General features: G+C 49.5%; 1 protein-coding gene across 5 annotated transcripts in view; it reads left to right on the top strand.

Moving 5' to 3' along the window:
• Positions 1-12,609, top strand: part of UBL4B (ubiquitin like 4B) — a 63,271-nt gene extending 50,662 nt beyond the window's left edge. For 3 of the 5 annotated variants that reach the window (XR_011536749.1, XR_011536748.1, XR_011536747.1), the window contains 3 exons: positions 7,512-7,637; positions 7,718-7,831; positions 9,311-12,609. The gene's annotated coding sequence lies outside the window, so the exon portion shown is untranslated. The remainder of the gene's footprint in view (positions 1-7,511; positions 7,638-7,717; positions 7,832-9,310) is intronic. The other 2 variants (XR_011536750.1, XM_070607868.1) reach the window with 1 other exon arrangement.
• The last annotated feature ends 7,530 nt before the right edge of the window (positions 12,610-20,139 follow it).

Raw genomic sequence — 20,139 nt, 5'->3', positions numbered from 1 at the left:
TACCATCTTCGCTAGAGACCTATTAACAGGATTAAATGCATGAACACAAGGGAAGTGCTGAGAATATTGTAAATGTTCAGTGAGTTTGTCATTGTCACTACTGTTTGAGGGGTAGGGCCAAGAGCAGTAGTTGTCAGACCCTGGAAGAACACTCACTCCTTCTTCTCACCTTTTGTTTTATAAAATTCTAGGCTCATTGAGATTCTGTTGGATTGTCTAGGAGGAGGAGGAAGTGGGAGGAAGGTTGGAGGAAAAACAGGCTAAAGGGGAAGTGTTGGGGGTTCCAAGGTTGGGACTGGTGCCTCGCTTCCCTGTGGGGCTCCAGGGAGGTGACAGGGCCTGAGGACACTGACTGCAGGGGGCCCTGGGAAGGTTGACTCGCAGCAGAGACCCTTGCCCCAAATTGGCCCAGAAACAGGGGACCCACTTCTCTTCGGGGACCATGAGAATTGGTCAGTGAGCATATCTGTGTGGACAGAGTGCCCAGAGGGCAGTGGGCCCTTCCCTGAGTGTTCTGCTCACCCCTGATGGACAGGTGGGCAAGGAAGCTCCAATAACAGCAAATAGAATTTCCCTTTGGACTGGTAGGATGGGGGCTTGGAGCAGATTACATTTAATCTGCAGAACGAAATGTGACCTTTTTAGCACCATGTGTGGTGGGAGAGTAAGATCCCTTATTCATGACCCCTTATCTTGTTATCATCCAGAATGGGCCCAGCACAACCACAGTTTAGGCAAAGATTGTCTTCAAAGCCTGGGTCTCTGTTCCTTAGGCCTTTTCTAAAGTGCATCCAAAAACCACAGCTCTTCTCTCCTCCGTCCTCTCATCAAACTCACTCTTTGGCGAGGACATGAATGAGCCAGCACAGGTTCAAGTCCCAGCTTTGCCGCTTACCAGCTGTGTGTGAGGTCGGGTAAGTCACTAGTAAAATGAAACAATTCCCTTTAGAGAGCTGTCATGATTATGCGACACAATGGAATTCAAATGCGCTTTGTAAACTGTGACTGTGTCACCACGAAGTGTAGATTTCTGCAGATTTAAGCCAATGGGGTATGTGATGGCTTTGTGGTGGCCTGGCTTGGCTAGGCTAAATTCCATTCCCCAGAATTCCCTCTTTAGTGTGCTTCCGGTTGGGGGGCTGACCCCAAGGGGCCCTCCCAGCCCCCAGCGGCACTGCCTGTCTTGCTAGCTGCCTTTGTAACTGTTGAGCACCTATGTGTCCAGGCACCAGCGCTGGAGATGGGGGCCTGATAGTGAGCAAACAGATTTCTCCCCTGCCCTCATGGAGCTCTGAGTCCAGGGTGCCTCTCCAGGGTGTACAGCTGGGTGAGCGCTGACGCCTGACCTTCAGAAAGCTGCGGGTTGGGGTTGGTCTTCCCGCTGGACCTGGTTGCCCTGAGCAATAGTTGGGCTCACAACCTTCAGGAGAAGCTGCTGCAGAGGTAGGAGCTCCAGGCCTGCAGGCAGAGCAGAGCACTCTGGGGGCACCAGCAGGAACCCAGGTGGCCGTCCCTCAGGGTCCCCTGGGCCTTGTTAAAGGCACGGGTAAGGGAATTGGAAAATGCCACCCAGAGGGAGGCGAGGAAGGAGGGGTGCAGGAGCACGAGGGACCACCTCTGCCTCACTCTGTGCACTGCCTCCAGTGTCTAAGCACCCTACTCATCCAGGCCCAGAGAGATATCGTGCACCCCTGCCCTCCACAGATGTGGGGAAACTGAGACAGGTAGGTTCTCAGTGTCAGCCAGTGACGACTCTCTGATGCTGTGTCATAGCACCTTGGGAAATGAAAACTGACAAGAGATTGTTCTCTCATCTGGGTGGTAAATTGCACAGTTGGGAGTAAAACTTTTTAAAGACAGTTTATCTATTCTGGCTGTCTACACAAATCACAGACTGGCTCCTGTCTTCTCTCTACTTCCTGTGAGACCAGCCTCTTCCTCAGTGGCTCAATATTGTTTGGGGGCCTACTATATGCCCAGCACCCCCACCCCCACTGTGGCAAGGACTGCAACCAGCTGAGGTGCTTGCTGAGGGCACAGGGAATATAGATTGGCTGGTGGAAGAAGTGAATTATAAATACTGCCATGGCCGTTATAGAAACAAGGACTGTGTTTCTTTATGAATATGTTTATATATCTGTTTCCATTAAGTGACTATCTTTGTTTTCTTCCCATTTATCGTTCCCTTATCATCTAATATAAGATGTTTTAATAGCGGTTAACTTTATATCTTAGAATTTAAGATACAGGATATTAAAGGAGCCAGTGTGAATCAACTAGGAGAAGGATGAACATCAAACAGATAACAGTTCCTCCTCTGACTGAGCTCACATTCTAGTTGGGGAAAGAAATAACAGACAAACAAATAAAATAGATAGGTATCAGTTTGGTGATAAATGATAAGGAGAAAAATAAAGCCAGGAAGAGGTCTGGGGAGTCTGTGTGTGTGTGTGTGTGTGTGTGTGTGTGTGTGTGTGTGTATGTGTATGTGTATGCTTGTGTGTGTGGTTTCAAAAAGGGTAGTCAGGGAAGGCCTCCCCAGAGGTGATATTTGAGCACTGGGAGAGAGCAGGTGCAAAGGTCCTGAGGTGGGGTGTTGTAGGAGGCCTGCTGTGGCTGCAACAGGAAGAAGGAGGCAGAGCACAGTATGAGACAGGTTGAGAGATAACAGAGTCAGATCACACAGGGCTTTGGGGTCATGCTAAGGACTTTGGTTTACATCCCAGGTGAGATGAGGAGCCACGGCAGGACTTTGAGCTGAGTGACGTGCTCTGACAGGTTTTCATACAAATGCCCTGAGGCTTGACCCTGCACCTGACCACCTAGATGAGGAGCTTTATCCTTAGCCGCCCCCTGCTTCCTACCCAGTCCCACTCCAGGGTGGTCAGAGCCCTTTGTGGACAGGCGCCCAGAGAAGGGGAGTCTGGTGCCCCCTCTGCCTGTCAGCCCAGGGCTCCACACCTTAGTTGTCTCTTTAGGGTCTTTGAGAGGGTGGCATAAAAACGAATCTCGTGTGGTTAGATTCCATGGGTGTCAGCCAGGCCCTCCCTCTGGCTGGATGGAGCTGAACCCTGAAGGTCGCAGACATGACCAAGACACCTCTCTGCCCCGGAGGGGCACTGCGGGAGGAGACAGACACGTCTGCGACACGCTGCGATGCAGGGTGAGGAGGCTGCCTGTGGAGAAGGAGAAGCTCGGGGGAGAGAGCAGCTCATTGTAGAGGGGTCATGGTGCGGGAGACGCGGGGGGATTTAGAGAGCGGACAACACCGGAGCTGGGGTGTTGAAAAGAGAGGCTGGAGGGGCAGACCAGAAGAGGGAAGGAGACGCAGTGATAGGAGAGTGTGTGGAAGGCGAGGATCTTAATCTCCAACTCAGGGTGACAGCAGTCAAGTTTTCTTTATTTTCTAAAACAGCTTAAATTCTCTTTTGGTTCTATTGCCGCAGGGTAGTGAAAGCCTAACCTCAGTCGCTTTTGGGGGGAACACCCATCACTTTCTCTGGGACTGCTTTAATTCTTGGGAGGTTATGGAGAGCCAAGACGGGGGTGGGGGGGGGGGGCATCTGCCTTTGACATTGGCCGGCCCTGAAGGCCCCACCCCCGGGCCAGCCCTCAGGGCCTGGGGCTCCTCTGCTGCTTTCACACTAGTCCGAGTGGGAGTCTGGCCTCTGAGAACCACGTGCTGCAGAGGATCCCGGGGCCCTCCCTGAGGCTGGGGGGTGGGCACTGGGCCACCCAACAGCTCTGGACTTCAGTCTCTCCTGTATTAACTGGGCAACTAATAAGTACTCGTGGGGGTGAGTGGGTGGAGAAAGTGAGATGGGCAGGGCCGGCTAGGGTTTCAGAGCTTCGTGTCATCGGGGGACCTTGACCCCTGCACCGAGGCATTGGTCCTGGCTGGCTGGGCCCTCTGGGTGTGGTTTGGGAGGTCATGTACCCACCACACTGTGGCTTAGCCAGAGACACCCTGGGCAGGGGTGGGCGTGGGGGAGGGGGCGCTGGACCACCCCCTAGGGTCCCCTGGGTGCTCCTTGGTTCTCAGGGCGCTGTCTGCTCATGGGAGTCGCGGTGGGGGTTTGTTGCAGGTGCCTCGGCCCCGGAATGGGGCACTGGGGACCCCAGGACCTCTCAGCAGGCATTCCAGAGGCTCACAGCGCCGCCCCTGCTCTTTTGAGACTCCAAAGAACCGGGATTTATGTCTCTCCCCACTCCCCACGTCTCCGGCTGGGGAGAGCAGCTCATTTTTCACGGTGCAGCGTGACTTTCCAGACTGTATTTTCAGCCTTGGTTTGACGTCAGGCTCTCTTTTGGTCCCTAGGGATCGGCTTTGTACATTTCCAGGCCGTCAGGGCTGGAGCCTCCCCATCCCCTAGGCCTCTACCGCTGCTCCTACTGTCCCTACTGCCGCCTCCCGAGGGGCTCCCTGGGAGGCCGGTGCACGTGGAAGCAGGGAGGAGAGTTGATGGGGGTCAGCTGGAGAGAAGTCCAGGTGGGCTGGTCCCAGTGTGGTGGGATGCCCTGTGTGGCATGTGAGTGTGTGTGGGGTGGGGGTTGGTCCAGGCCACAGAATCGGGGTGGCCAGCGAGGGACATGAGGTGGCCTCTTTGTCTCCAGGCTGCTCTTCTGCAGACGCTCTCTGGACCGGGCTCTGTCCCAAGGCTTCAAAAGAGGGGCAGGAAGACGAGGGAACAGGAGCGGGAGTGGAGGAGAGAGGACAATGGAGGAGGATGGAAAGGGGGAGGGGGCAGGGCAGAGGCAGAAGGACGGAATAATGGCACAGTCACAAATTACGTCGCTTTCCCATTTATGTACCTCATTTCATCCTCAAAACAACTCTGCTGTGGATGTTGTTCTCTTTTTACAGACGGAGAAAAACCGTTGCAGAGAGATTGTTTTTGGCCCCCAGTGTCTAAAACTCAGCCCAGCTCTGCCCTCAGCTTTCGTTTCAGAGTTGAAGGGGCAAGGTCTGCTCTCAGGGCCGAGCACGTAGGCGTGCCTGAACCTGCTTCAAACAGGGTCCCAGATACTGCCCACGTTTTGTGTTTTGAGGTCTCTCCGTCCTCATCCCATCTTTGAACCTAGACCAGGGCTCTGTCTGTGCCGGGCACCCAGATACAGTCAAGAGACTCCGGCTCCAGTTTCTGCCCTAACACCTACTTTCTGTGTGAATCCAGGAGAGTCACTTAGCCTCTCTGGGCCTTAACTGCCTCATTGTAGCTGATAAATTTAGCATGGCCTGGAATGAATGCATCTTCTCTCCAACTCCCCACACTTTGGGCCCAGACCCCATGCTGCTCATCATCCCAAATGCTTTCTCTGGTTAACGTCACCCTCAGTCACCCCAAAACAGAACCCTTGAGTCTCCCTTTACCCCCTCTCGCCCTCACCCCACATCCAGTCAAGGACCACGCCCTGTTGACGGTGCCTCTTAAAACCTCGAGGACCACTGTACACGCGCCCGGTGTGTGACCGATGCTGAAGAATTGCTGGCTCTCTTTCTGACGAGCTGAATTTCCTGCTTTGAAAAGTATTGAGTGATCTGAACATGTGAGTGTCATGTGATACGATGCGATTCCTGTGCCTCCCTTCTCACTTCTCTGCCGGTCACAGGATGCCACCCCCGAGCCAGGGACTGGGACTTCAAAACAGCTTCTAACTATCATCCGGTTCCCACTGCATGGCCTGGGTTCAGGTTCTTGTGACCTCCAGGGTGGCAGCACGTCACAGTGGTTAAGCAAGTGGTCCTTGGACTCTGATCCCAGTTCTGCCACTAACTAGCTGTGTGACCTGGGCAAGTTACCTAACCTCTCTGTGCCGCAGTCTTCTCACCTGTAAAAATGGGAATGAGACTAGATACTACACTTTTGTTAGGAGAATTAAATGAATTTATACACACAAAATAGAATGGTACCTGGCAAAAAACAAGCATTCAACAAATATTAACTTTTGTGATTATTGCCTGGAATATAATAGTCTCTAAATGCTCTTTGCTTCCAGTTGTGTACCCTCCGATGCATTCTCCAGTCAGTGGCCAAAGTGCTTTCTCTGTCACTGCCGTGCACGGTTGCCAGATAAAATACAGGATGCCCAGTTCAAATTTAACTAGATGTCTGGCATTTTTATTTGCTAAATATGGCAACTCTACTCCCATGCTTAAAATTTTCCCCTGGTTCTCCACTACCTTTAAAATAAAATCTGAGCTTTTTAGCATGACATTCAAGTTCTGTGTGATTCAGACCCCTGCCCTCTCTCTTTAATCTCGCCTCCCTCTTTCTCACCACCCCCAACCCCCTCATCTTATGTTCCAGCCATCTTCAACTGCCTTCTTGGAATCCCAAAGAATGAATCTTACCACTTTGGAGGTAGGAATAACCACTTACCACATTTTTAGATGAGGAAATTGGGGCCCAGAGAAGTTAAAGATTTGCCTGAAGTCACACAGCAGTAAATGAAGCTTACTTCTCCCACCCAGTGTTCTTGCTAGGACCTCAAACTTTGGTTATGAAACATTGAATGCCACACTCAGGCCAGAGGAAGACCCTGTTGGAGCAACAAACTTATTAGGTTTAAAATTCCTGGCCTTGGAAGACCAGCCGTGTGCTTCTCCTAGGGTTTTGGGTAGGAAGGAAGGCTGGACCTGCTAGCCTGGAGCAGTTCTCAGGGGCCAGCCTCAGCAAGCTGTGATGCTTTGGGGGCAGAGAGATGACCTGGAAGTGTTCTGAGCTCAAGCAGGGAGCCCCTCAGGATACAGGGCAAGTGCCTCTGAGCCTTGGCGCTGGGGAAGCCAGGCCCTGTTTGCAGCTCTGTACTTGGGGTTTGGCCTGGAAGGGAACCTTATCTCCTCAACTCCAGGCAGCTGAGAGTGAGGGCATGTGAGGCCATCATGATGGGAGTGGGGGACACCTTTCCTGCCGGGCTCCTGGGGCAGCCGTCACCACTCTGCCGTCACCCCCAACATCGCTCGAAGTGGACCAGCTTCCCAGCTGGATCCCTGGGAGGCCCTGGCTCTGTTACAGCCACTCGATGAAAATATCTCTGCTCGGAGCTGAGAACTTGGTCTTAGTAATTGACTTGTATAATGTCCAAAGACTCTGTGCTTAGAACCAGCCCAAGTGATGCATCATCTTTAGCAAAAAGATTTATCATGGAATCTGTGGCAGCTTCTCATTTGTCTGGGGCAGAAATAGGAACGACTCTCCTTGCCAGGAGTCATCCTTTGTCTTCAAAGCAAATTCCTCCATGGTTGGAGGCTTGCTGGGCCCAGGCTGAGGCATGTGGCCAATGTCCTGGCCACGGTCCCAGAGTCGCCATGCCTCTGTCTCAAGAATCTCCGCCACCGGCAGCAGGGAGTGAGGGAGAAAGGGGAGCACTGGGTTTAGAAGCCCTGAGTTCGAGAGCTGACTCTGCCACCCACTGGCTTGTGACCTTGGGCAAGTGACTTAATGCCCTCAGGCTTTTACTTCTCCATCTGTAAAACGGAGTTTGTGATTCCTGCTTAAACTATCTTACAGCAGAAAGGGAAGAGGAATCATCCATCCGCCACCTGCCGAGAGGCCGCAGGGGATCAGAGCTGGGACTCTGGGCTCAGAGAGATCCGGGTGCAACGCCGGCTCTGCGGTTTGCTTACGTCACATCCGGCAAGTCTCTTAACCTCTTTCAGTTTTGGTTTTGTCAAATGGGGATATTAAGAGTATCTGCTTCGTGCCGTTGTTGTCAGGAAGAAGATGAAAGGAAGCGCAGGAGCCCTTCGAATGGTGCTGGGCCAGGGCACGCACTGCTGTACCAGCCGGTGCCCTCACTCTGAACCTGGCCACCTGGGGAAACAGGATGGGTGAGTGGTCCCATTTGCTGTTATGAGACAGGCCCCTCACCACACATCATACCATCTCACTGGACTGCTCACACACAGCTCTAGACTAGGAAACAGATTTGGAGATTAAGTTAAGAACCCACAGAAGGTCCCCAGCTTGTCAGGGGCAAAGGTGGGCTTTAAACCCATTTCCAGCTGACTCCAGGACCTGTGATTTTTCTGCCACACCACACAGGCTTATAGTATAATTGGAGAGAGTGAAGATGGTCAAGTAAGAGTATGATTAACAATAATTAAGAATAAGAATGCAGAAGCTGGGCATAAGCTGTGGAACCAGGTGGACTTGGGTTCATCTCCCACCTTTGCCACCTGTTAGCTGTGTGGCAAGTCACTTGCCCTAAGTCTCATCCTAGAGCAGTAAACGGTGCTCCATCATGACGGTTCTTGTTATTGCTGTTAAAGGCAGGGTGTGCGGTGTGCCTAAGGACAGCACTGTGGCCAGTAGAGGTGCTGGCAGAGTCGACTCAAGGAACCTCCTGTGGGCTGGAGCTGATCAGGCAAGACAGCAGGGAGGAGTGGCATTGCGATGGGCCTCTGAAGGACAGAAAGGCTTCTGACGAGTGGCACCAAGTGGGAAGTCCTTCTAGGCAGAAGGGATGGTGCACAGGAATGTGCTAGTGGGCAGACGCAGGAGAATTCCAGGGCGAGTGACAAGGGAGCTGGGGCTCACTGCAATAGAGGCAGCTGCCTTTTAAAATCCTTTCTGTGTGCCAGACGGTTGGTAACCACTGCCTCTCATTTTCACAACTGCTCTTCAAAGTAGGTAACATTATCCCCCTTCACAGATGAGCCACTGAGGCTCAGAGAGTCTAAGCAGGCTCCCCAAGGCCACACGGGTGGGTGACAGAGCCAGGACGCAGATTCAGGTCTGTCGCCAAAGCTGTGCTCTGTCTACACCACCAAGCCAAATACCAGCCAGCATTGAATGAGTTTGTGCTTCCATTCAACACCCCCTGCCATGAGCCAGGTGAGAGGTTTACAGAAGTAGGTTGGGCATTGTCTCTGGCCTCCAGCTGCTGGCGGTCTGGGTGAAGTAAACACACACAGCGTGGGTGCTCAGCTGTTGTGAAGCAGAGAGGAAGCGTGGCGTGCACACAAGCCAGCTCGTCCTCCCTCATCAGAGAGACTGCTCTCCCCTTTGGAGGTTGGCGACTGGCTGTCATGGTCCGTCCACCGTTAGGCTGGCTCACAGACTCGGGGGTGGGGGCAGTTGGGATGCTTTGTCCTCAGCCCCACAGAGACTGCACAGGTGAAGAATAGGGGAGACAGAGCCTTGCCCTGGGCCACTCCGGCTGCTGCCAGCCTCCAGCATGGTGGATTTTAAACTCCGTGGAGCCTGCTGGACATCTGTCCCAAGGCCAGGTGGTGACGAGCCCATGGCTGATGCTGATGGTCTTGCCGCCCTGTGGTGATGTCTGCTTTGTTCTCTGCCTCCTTCAGGAATATATCAAAGCAAGAGTTTCTTTGTCTTCTCTGAATCCAGCTCCTCCTGGACCCTCCACTGCTGAGTGCTGGAGCTCATGTGATTGAACCATGTGACTCAGCTCTGCAGTCAGAAGCATCCTATCCCAAGGCTTGGCCAGCCTTTCCTCCTCGGTATAGCACTGTCCCCCTCCCAGGACACCCAGGTCCTGTCCCAGCACCCAGGGCCACCTGAGAATGCTCCTCCCTGTCCGCCTGCCAGGCTGTGCACCCCCCGCCTCCCCTCCTCCAGGAAGCTTCCCTGACTTCCTGACTTCTCTGGCCAACCCTGCTTGCAGACGAGGTCCATCCCCAGAGATTCTCCTCAGTTGGCTTCTCCACGTGGACCTAAGCACGGCAGCTCTGCGAGGGCAGGAGCTGTTCTTTTTCTTCCTTTTTGTCTCATCCTCAGCACAAGGCAAGGAGGAATGCAGGAATTGGTGACGTCTGAGGGATTCAGCTGGATGGGGACAGATCTGGGACATTCTGATCACAAAAAGACTTCCACAGATTACCAACGATGACATCTGGCTTTGCTCGACACTGCAGGACTTCTCACGATTTATTAGCCACTCTCTCCACATTTATCAGCCAAGAGGCCAGGGCCGAGTCTTGGCACAGAATAAACGAGTTCTGTTTTCACTTCCCTTAGAGGACCTATGACTCCCACCAGGTGGCATAAGCTGGGAACAAAGGTACTGAAAGTCTCACTCACCAGAGTCACACTTATGTCTCTGTGGCTGCCACAGCGCGCAGCCCAGAGCTGAGCCCCAACTAGGTGGAGAGTAGCCTGCTACTGACACGCACCCTGGTTCTTGTCCCAGTTTTGCAACTGACTTGCCACGTGACCTTGGACAAGTCACTCCACCTTTCTGGGCCTGGTTTTCTTCACCTGAGAACAAGGGGGTTGTAACAACCTTAGAGGATTGTCAAGGTGCCTTACAGGTCTGAATGTTTGCTTCTCTGACTCAAAGGCAAGGATGACTATTGCTTCTCGAATAAAAATGTTCCTCCCCTGACAGCCAGCCCGGGGAGATCAAGAATTCTGTCAGAGCATACTCTTAGTAAGCCTCGAGCTCTACAGTCTCCCCCAAGTCTGGACACTTTATCTTTATTCATTGTTCATCCCCATTCTCCCTCTCCTTGGCCCTCCCTCCCGTCCTCCTTCACCACCCCGCCCCCAGGCCAGGATGCGGCAACCTGCCATGAATGAAGAGTGGCTGGTCACATGACCCGGTCACCATGGAGATGGAGCCCCGCAGACGAGGTAGGCATCAAAGTCACATGAGAACCCCGGAAAACTGGCTGAGGTATTTATAGAAGCAGGCTGGTGCTTTTATGGAAATGGGTCTATATTTGACTCAGGATGGAGAGCCCCATGCTGGCCCTGGGGCAAGGCAGGTTTTGCGTCTGATTCTCCCTTCCCAGGACTGTGAGGCAAACAGCCTCCTCCCTTCCTGTTGTCTCCTGCACATTCCCCTCCCCACCCCGCCCAGCTGATGCCAGCTCACCCTAGAGCAGAGCCCCCCTCTTCCTTCTGTTTACATTGAACAAGACTTCCTCCCGGGCTGGGAGTCTGGGGCCCCAGGAAGCTGGGCCTGTGGGCAATTTGGGACACCCTCTTTCACCACCCCCCAAGTACAAACAAGAGGAATGTCCTTGCTGCTCTCAATAAATATTAGAAGATACTGTCATTGCTCAAAGCTTTGCCATGTCTTCCTTCCTTCAGAGTTTGTAGGTAGCTGCTAAAGGGAGGAGGTATACCTCCGAGCACAAGGCCTGGAAGACCAGCCCCCCAGCCCTCATGGGTGTTATAGCCATCGTCCAGAAAGGCAAGTAAATGCTAACAGTAACTGCTGTTTATTGAGAGCTCACTTTACATATATCCTGTCCTTTAATCCTCGCATGCCCTATAATGTAGATAACTACTGGTATCCCCATTTTACAGATGAGGACGAGGAAGCTCCAAGTCACAATGACAACCCCAGTCTGTCTGATTCCACAGTCCATGCTCTTCCCAGCATGCTGTGCTGCAGCGAGCAGCAGAGTGTGCCTGAAGAGAGGGGATAGGATGGGGCAGGGGTCCAGGAGAGAGGGGCAGTCTAGAGGAGCAAGGAGAAATGCATTTTGCTATCTTAATGAATACATTCATATGGTCAAAAAGAAGTTAAAACAAAACTAAAGTAAGTCCAGTACGAAGTTCCCCTCCCAAGGTCCTCTGGCCCCGAGTTTCCCTCTGCAGAGGATGTCTCTGTGGCCCGTTTCAGATGTTCCCTTTCTAGAGATCTCATATGCATATGGAAGCAGATACAGCTATACTGACTATGTGGTACAGACACAAGGTGTAACATTCACAAGGTATATGAGGAGAAGTGGATCTTTCTCCCGCGCCTCCCCTCTGTCATGCAGGTCCTCACCGAGAGGCGAGCACTGTGATCAGTTTCTCATGTATCATTCCAGACATATGTTAAGCCTCTGCAAGTGCCTGCAGCACACACAAATGGTCACGCCCCTCCATGCTATTCTGCATCTTTTTTTTATTTAACAGTACATTTTGGAGACGTTTCCAAAGCAGAACATATAGAGCAGACTCGTTTATTTTAATGGCCATAAAGAATTTCATTGTGTGGAGGTACCATAGATTATTTAAATAGCTCATTCTTGATAGACATCTAACTTATTTCCATTTTTTTAAATTACGAACACTGCTGCTAGGAGTATTTCTAATGCCTTCCAACAAACACGTGCAAAATGAGTATGTGCCTTCATAATTTTGATAGATATGTGCTAATGAGCAATGGGATGTGCCCCTGTAATTTTGATAAATGTGGTTTAATTATTTTCCACAGAGATTGTACAATTTAACCTTCTTCTATTGGCAACATGTGTGTTACCGACTTAAGTTTTTTTTTTTTAATATTTTGATCCTACATAGGTTTATTTTTATTATGGATTATTCAAGTGAAACAAAAGTAAAGAGTAACAATGAGCAGCCTGTCAAATTTATCAAATTTATCGAATTCATCCATGTCACTATTCTCACTGTAGGTGTTTTATTGCAATAAATCATATGGGTGTATATGAAGCCTCCACATCATGTATTTGAACAATCTTCATTCTTTCCCTTCCCCAGGGGAATCACTACATGAACTTCATACACATTATTCCTCTGTAACTTTTACGATGACTTACATTATTGTTCTATAAGCAATTGTATTGTTTTGCACTTTTTTCTAAGTAATTTTATTGGGATTAAAATGGTTTATAACACTGTGTAATTTCAGGCACCCATTATTGTTTATCACTTCCTGAATACGCTTCATTGTGCTCACCCCCAGTAGTCCAATTTTTATCCATCACCATACATACGTGCCCCTTTATCCCTTTCACCCACCCTCTCAACCCCTGTCCCCTCTCATAACCACTAATCTGTTCTCTTTATCCACGTATTTGTTATCTTCCACATAGGATTCCACGTGCAGTGTTTGTCTTTGTCTGTCTGGCTTATTTCGCTTAACATCGTACCCTCAAGGTCCATCCATGTTGCAAATGAGACGATTTTATCAACTTTTTTAAAAGAAATTGTTTGCCAACATAATAGTTAAAACATGGTATCTCATTATTTTTCAATTTGCATTTCTCCTATTATGAATGAAATTGAACATCTTTTTATATATGTAAGAAACGCTTGTATTTTATTTTCTAAGAACTTTCTACTCATATCCTTTTCTCTTTTTCTTACTGATTTTTAGGAACTCTTTGTACATTAAAGACCTCCCCCACTTCTTAAACAGTCACTCGACAGATACTTCTAAACACCTACTATAGGGCAGGACTGTTCTAGGTATTGGGGACACAGCGTTCATCTAGTTGGGGAGCAGATAACAAGCAAATAAACAGGGAAGTGAATTGAGCACCAGGTGGCAATAAGTGATCTGGAGAACAGTAAAGCAGAAGGAGGCATGAGGGAGTGCCAGGGACTCCATCACGCTTAGGAGAGTCTTCCCTGCCAACAGGATCACAATTGTGTCCATGTTTTCTTTTAGTACTTTTAGTCTTCATTAAAAAACAGACTTTTCAAAGGACAAACTTCTGACTTTGATGACCCTCTGTTGTGTGTTTGCTTTCCTATTTCATTAATTTCTACATTGTCTTTATAATTTCCTTCCTTCTGTTTTCTTTGGGTCTGTTTTCCTAAGTTCTTGAGATGATTGCTTGGCTCATTGATCTTTGGTTTCTTCTTTTCTAATATATCTATTTAAGGCTATAAATATCCCTCTAGGTACTGCTTTTGATGCATCCTTATGGCTTGTTTTTTTTTTTACATTTATTAATCTCGATACCTCTACAATTTATATTGGTGTAAGGAGTAAGGAAAAGATTCAAATTTACTTTTTTCTGATGGCCAAACCAATATCATTTATTAAAAATCCATCTTTCCCTTGCTTATTTGAAATATAGTCTTTATCATATTCAGAATGACTGAATCTGCCTTTGTTTCTGGACTTTGTGTTCTGCCTCATGTATTTCTCATGACCAGGATCACGTTTGTTTAAACTTGTACCTTTATAATGTTTTACCACCAGGTGAATTCCCCCCACCAGACCCATTACTCTCCCTTATAGTTTTCCTGGCTATTTCCTTGTTTCTTTTTCCATATGAACCTTAGACTCAGCTTGTCTAGTTAAAAAGAAAAAAAAACCTTTTGTTATTTTCCTTGAGGTCATTTTAAAACTATAGATTAATTTAGAGAGAATTAACACATTTATTATGACATGTCTTCCAATCTAAGAATATGTCATTTCTTAAGTTTGAATATTCTTTTGAATCTCTCAGTAGCATTCAGAAGCTTTCTTCCTGCAGACTTTCTACACATCTTTTAAGGTTTATTCCTAAGTATTTTCTTTTTTTGTTGTTGCTAATTGTAACTGAAGCATTTCTTATATCTTCAAACTGGTTGTTGTATATCTGAAGGTTATAGATATTTTACATGTTAATTTTGTCTCCCATCACAGTACTGAATTATATTGTTGTTTAAACTTTTTAGTTGCAAATTATTCTTTAAATGAAGCTTTCAGCTTTTAAGGGAAGAATGCACGTTATGTTTAAAACCCCCAGGGTAAATGGCTGTTTAATGATTCAATGAGTTCGTGAGTGTAGGAGGCTTAGAGTGGTGCCTGGCGCATCGTAAGAGCTCCTGCTAATAGCAACGGTGGGAATACTGCCTTCCGTTTACTCAGGGTTTTACTTCATTGAATCCTTACAACCACCCTGTGGTTATTATTTCCATTTTCCAGCTAAAGAATCTGAAGGTCAGAGATATTAAGTGATTTGTCAAAGGTCACCTGGCCAGGTCATGTTGGATCAGAACCTGAGTTTACCTGACTCTCTACCTCACACTGTCTCAGAAAAAGAGAATGAGGCGAATCCTTTTGTAAAGCGAAGGATCCCTTAGCATCACTCATCCCAAAGGTCGGTTTTGATTTGTATTCTGGACGTTCACGCAGGCAGGTGTCTAGTCGGGACACCTGTGTGGCTCGGTGAGGACCCTGTGGAGTCAGACTCTCCAGGCAGCACTCCGGGCCACCGAGTTCCAAGGAGCAAAAGGTCAGGGCTGCCTTTGGAGTTGGGCAGTGGGGCCTGGCCTGCATTTGTGTGGTGCCTCTTGCTCCTGTGAAGAGCTGTCCATTCCTCTCCTCCATCACTGTGCATGACGGTCTCAGTGGCCAGGGGAGGTGAGGGACCAAGTGTTCACAGGCTGACCTGAGTCACACCTGAGGAAGGTGAGGTGGCAGGTGCAGGAACAAATTTGGAGGCCCCTCTCTGGTCCTCCAGGGTCTCTGACCTCTCACTGCCCCTCTCTCTCCTCACTTTCCTCCCGGAGCCCCAGCTCCCGTGACCCTGCTCACCACTGAGTGGACCACTTTCAGACCTGAAAATGAGGCTTCCACTTTACAGACTGGGGAGTTAAGGTCAGGAATGACGAGGCTGTCTCTTGAAGCTGCTGTGAGGTGGAGTCTGGGAATAGAAATTGGGGTCTCCTCTCAGGGAGTAGAGATACTTCTGAAGGACTCTGGGGTTGCCACCTCCCATTGAAGTCTAGATAGGAAGTTATCCTCCTTATGTTGCTCTCAGCTCTCAAAGTTCAGTGGCTCCCTGTTACCTTCTGATGTAAGTAGAGGCTTTCCAGCCTAACATGTCAGGCCTCCACATTAGAGAATCCAGTTAGCCTTCTGGCTTTGTGTCTTGCTTGTCCTCTAAGCTCACAGCTTCTAAATGGCCAGCTAGCTCCAGACCTAGGTCTGTGAGGTTGGGGACAGGGTCAGTTCCTCCCCAAGCTTGTCCCTGCTTGGTCTCTGCTTCTTTAGAGAGGTCCTCTAGCTCCAGAGAGGAAGCTAGATGGACTCGTTAACAGCCGTCCCTTCATCTGAAAACTGTAACTCTAGGAATGCAGCTCAAACTTAACTGCTTTAGCAGCTATTTATATTTATAGCTTGAAATAAACTAAAACTACGATTATTTTTCTGATGGAACTGAGAATGATGGGTTTTGAGAGAAACCATGAAACAGAAATGTAAAAGGTAATGAAGTCATCTATGCTGCTTCTATAAAGATTTTTACTTGAGTCTTTATAGATAAATAAACAGAGAGAGAGAGAATCCTATTCTTTCTTCTGAGCAACATGATACTCAGACCAAAGACTGAGCTGAACACACACCCCTGGTGCTAGGCAAGTCCCGTGTTCACTCCCTTAGGAAACGTTTGCTTCCTCTTCTGTCTGGATGAAGTTCCCCGTTGTCTTCTCACCTCTAGGGCTGCTTTGGGGCTTCTGTCGGGCTCCCGCTTGTATGGAGAAAAGTTGTTTAGCTCCTGAACAGCTTCCCAGCTGTCCTTGTGGTTGTCTACAGCCTGCCTCTGAGTTCAGCCGGGAGCTGACTGAGCTCAGCACAGTGCCTGACCGAGTAGCTTTCCCCAGATATGATCTCGTTGAATGTGAAAAGCAGACCTCTGCACGTAGACAGGCTCAGGTGTGCTCGGAGCTGTAGGAAGGGCTGCCATCCGCCAAGGTTGGCGCCAGATGAGCCAGGTGAGGAGGGGCAGCTGCCCGCTCTGTCCTGACTCTGCCCAGAGAAGTCCCTTCCCCGTTCAGGTTCTCACTGCTCCCTCCTTAGCACGCGGGTCAGGTTTGGACAGCCTGGTTTGCAAGGCAGAGCTTCCTCTTTAGGCTCAAAGTCCTGTTCCATCTACACAGGACCCCAGGACAAAGAGCTCTAGCCTGAAGCACACCCCCATTTCAAACTCCTGGCCCAGCTCCTCACTGTGTCGTCGTCGTCGTCGTCATCATCGTCGTCATCATCATCATCATTGTCGTCGTCGTCGTCATCATCATCATCATCATCATCGCAGCAGCAGCAAGAGTTTGCATGTGTTGAATCCTCATTACGTGCCAAGTTACTGTTATAAATGTGTTACTTGGAAAAGTCACATTTAATGCTCCACACTCTACGAGGGGGGCACTCTTATTAACCTCATTTCACAGGCAAGGACTTTCTGGCCTTGAGAGGTCCCAAGCTAATAATAATGAGGTGAGGCTCTGAGCTGCCCCACAGGACAGCAGGCCACGTGTTAACCACACACTCAGTGTGCTCCTGCGCTGCTCCCTCATCCTGCCTCTGGGAACGGAGCCGTCCTGTCTCACTTCCTAACTCAGGAGGGCAAATACACTTCATCTTTCTGCTCGATTGGCGAGATGATGTTCTGGGTTCCAGTTTCCATTTCCCCCAGGGAGTTACACTGGTGTTTGCCTCTTCCTTTAGGGAAAATTCCAAGCCCTGGAGGGATTGGCTTCACCCTAAGAGGCCGCGACAGGATAACCATCTCTCAAGGAGCCACAAGAAGCCCTGCATTTATTCTAAAGTCACACTTATCTAGTAACAGTTGTGGGTGCAGACTCTCTTATCAGCTGTGTTTTAGATTTTGAACTCTAATTGAGTGAGGTTTGCTCATGCTCTTCAGTGACCTAACACAATTCATCCAGGAGGATGGGGTTCCCACGATGGCTGTGGGAAGAGGCTCATTTACTGCTTGTAAGTCGGGCAGAGGGAGTTCTCACAGGCCTGAGAGCAGCAGGTGGGTGAAGAGTGTTCACTGACCTTCTTGCTACTTCTGTACTCGTTGAACCATTGCATGGCTGTGCTGGTTACTTATTGCTGTGTAACAAATCACCCTAAAACTTAGTGACTTAAGACAACAATTTTTTTTTCTCTCTCTCATGGTGTCTGTGGGCCAGGCATTTGGGAAGGACTCAGCTGCACAGTTTGTCTCTGCTCCACACAGTGTCAGCTGGGGAGGGTTGACAGGGCTGCAGGCTCCGCTTCCAAGATGGCTCACTCACATGGCCAGCAAGGTGGTGCTGGCTGTAGGTCAGGAGCTCAGCCAGGGCTGGGGGCCGGGGCCTCTTCTCCACATGGTCCTCTCCATGGGCTGCTTGGGCTTCCTCACAGAATGGCAGTTAGGTTCTAAGAGCAAGAATTCTGAGAGGGGGGCCGGCCCCGGGGCCCAGTGGTTAAGTTTGCTCACTCTGCTTCAGTGGCCCAGGGTTTTGCTGGTTTGGATCCCGGGCGCGGACATGGCACCACTCATCAAGCCATGCTGAGGCAGCATCCCACATGACACAACTGGAAGGACCCACAACTAAGAATATACAACTATGTACTGGGGGGAGAAAAAGGAAAAATAAAATCTTAAAAAAAAAAAAGAATTCTGAGAAGGAGAATGGAAACTACCATTTTTCTTTGGCCTGGGTCCAGAAATAGGCACCACATTCCAGCCGTCTGCTGGGTAATGACGTTTCAGTCAATGACGGCTTGTATATACGACGGTGATGTTTCAGTCAGTGAGGCCTGCGTATACAACAGTGGTCCCATAAGATTAGCACCACATAGCCTGGGTGTGCAGTAGGCTATACCATCTAGGTTTGTGTAAGTGTACTCTATGATGTTTGCACAATGACAAAATCACCTAATGACACATTTCTCAGAGTGCATCCTTGTCGTTAAGCGATGCATGACTGTACTTCTCTTATTCAAGCAGTCACAAAGCCCAGATTCAAAGGGAGGGGATATAGACTTCACTTCTTGAAGAGAGTATGGTCAAAGAATTTGGGGACCATTTTAAAAAACATGACATTGGCAAAACTCTAATAATTGTGACACTCAGAACAAAGGAGAGGTCATATCTTAGCATGCGTGCATTTAAGATACCCAGAAACACAAACACAACTTAGGTGAGTTGCACCTTGGGTTGTTTCCTTGTGTCCTGGGGAAAAGCCTACACCTTTCCTCCTACATCTTTCTACTTAACGCATCTGGGGGTAGTGTTCCTTAGGTTCACGTGGAGAGAGAGAAAAATTAGGAGCCTTCCTTCACTTTCTTTTCAGAAAGGCAGGCTTGGGTGGAAGGGGGAAAGCTGGGGAGGGGAAGTGAACCAGTAAATGTGTCTCCTCTTTCAAGCAGGACCGATGTTGAGAAAAGAATAGACAGGTCATTGTGTTGGCCGCTCCGTGTTTGACAGGGCTGCCCAGCCTGGAAGCTTTGACTGAGTATCTGCTATGTGTGAGTCACTGTGCCGGGGATGTGAGGCATGGAGAGATGAATAAGAAATGTCCCTACCCTCTAAGCGATCACACTCTACTGTGAGAGTCAAGGCATAGACGTGAAGGGGGACCCACATTATAAGGCCCTAACTGTCAAGATCGAGAGCAAGGACTTTGGCCCAGGGTGTACCTCACTGTATGACTTGGACAGATAATTTCACCACACTAAGCCTTAGTTTCCCCATTAATAAGACGGGGATACTAATAGTACTTCCCTCAGAACGTTATTCTATGGAACTTAAATTTATTTCTCTAGGCCTGGTCAAAGGCAGAATCAGTTCTCTGGATGTTGAGAGGAGAGACGGTCACTGAGGCCTGAGGGTTCAGGAAGGCTTTGTACTGGAAGCCCTGCTCCCCATTTCCATCTCAGGGCCTTCACTATGCTTCACGCCCACCGCCCCGTGCGTGCTGTCAAGGACGCCCTCCACGCTTCATCCTCTTTAGCTTTGCTGCAGATTTTGACGTCGTGGCCTGCCTTTTCCTTCTCAAAATTCTTTCTTCTGTGAAATGCAGTGTCCTTTCACCTCTTGATTCTTCCTCTCTGTCTTCTTTGATGGCCCTTTTCGCTCCTCCAGCCGCTCAGAAGTAAGCACTGCCCCCAAAGCTTCTATCCCCTTGATGGTCTTCTGCACGCTTCCTCTGCAGAGCTGTCTTCCCCTCTGCTTCACCGTCCCCGTATGTCTGTGACTCCCGAGTCTGTGTCTCTGGCCCTCTTTTCTGGACTTTATACGCATATTTCTAACCTCGCTTTATCTATTCTTTCAGCAAACCTTTACGGAGAGTCCACTCTGTGTTGAAGATGGCATGGTTTTTGCCCTGGTGGAGCTCACACATCAGCCCAAGAAACCATCACTCAGCAGCCGGTCACACCATGAAGTACTTAATTACAATCATGACAAGGGCTGCAAAGAAGAAATGTCCACCTGGGACGTTCTGAGAAGAATTCTTCTCCATGGTCAGGAGAGGCAGGAAGAATTAGGGTTTGAGGTGCACTCTGTGGGTGAGCGGGCAGGGAGTGAGGGAGGAGGAGGAGGGGACCTCAAGGCCTCCCAGCAGAGAGGGCACATGGAAGGCTGACTCAGGAAGGAGTGGGGGAGTGGGGAGAGCTGAGGGAAGGTTGGTGTAGGTAGATGGGGTTCAGGGAAGGTCATGG

The sequence above is a fragment of the Equus przewalskii genome, unplaced genomic scaffold, assembly GCF_037783145.1.
Source record: "Equus przewalskii isolate Varuska unplaced genomic scaffold, EquPr2 ChrUn-13, whole genome shotgun sequence".
Lineage (NCBI taxonomy): Eukaryota > Metazoa > Chordata > Mammalia > Perissodactyla > Equidae > Equus > Equus przewalskii.
This window is presented reverse-complemented; position numbering and strand designations above follow the sequence as displayed.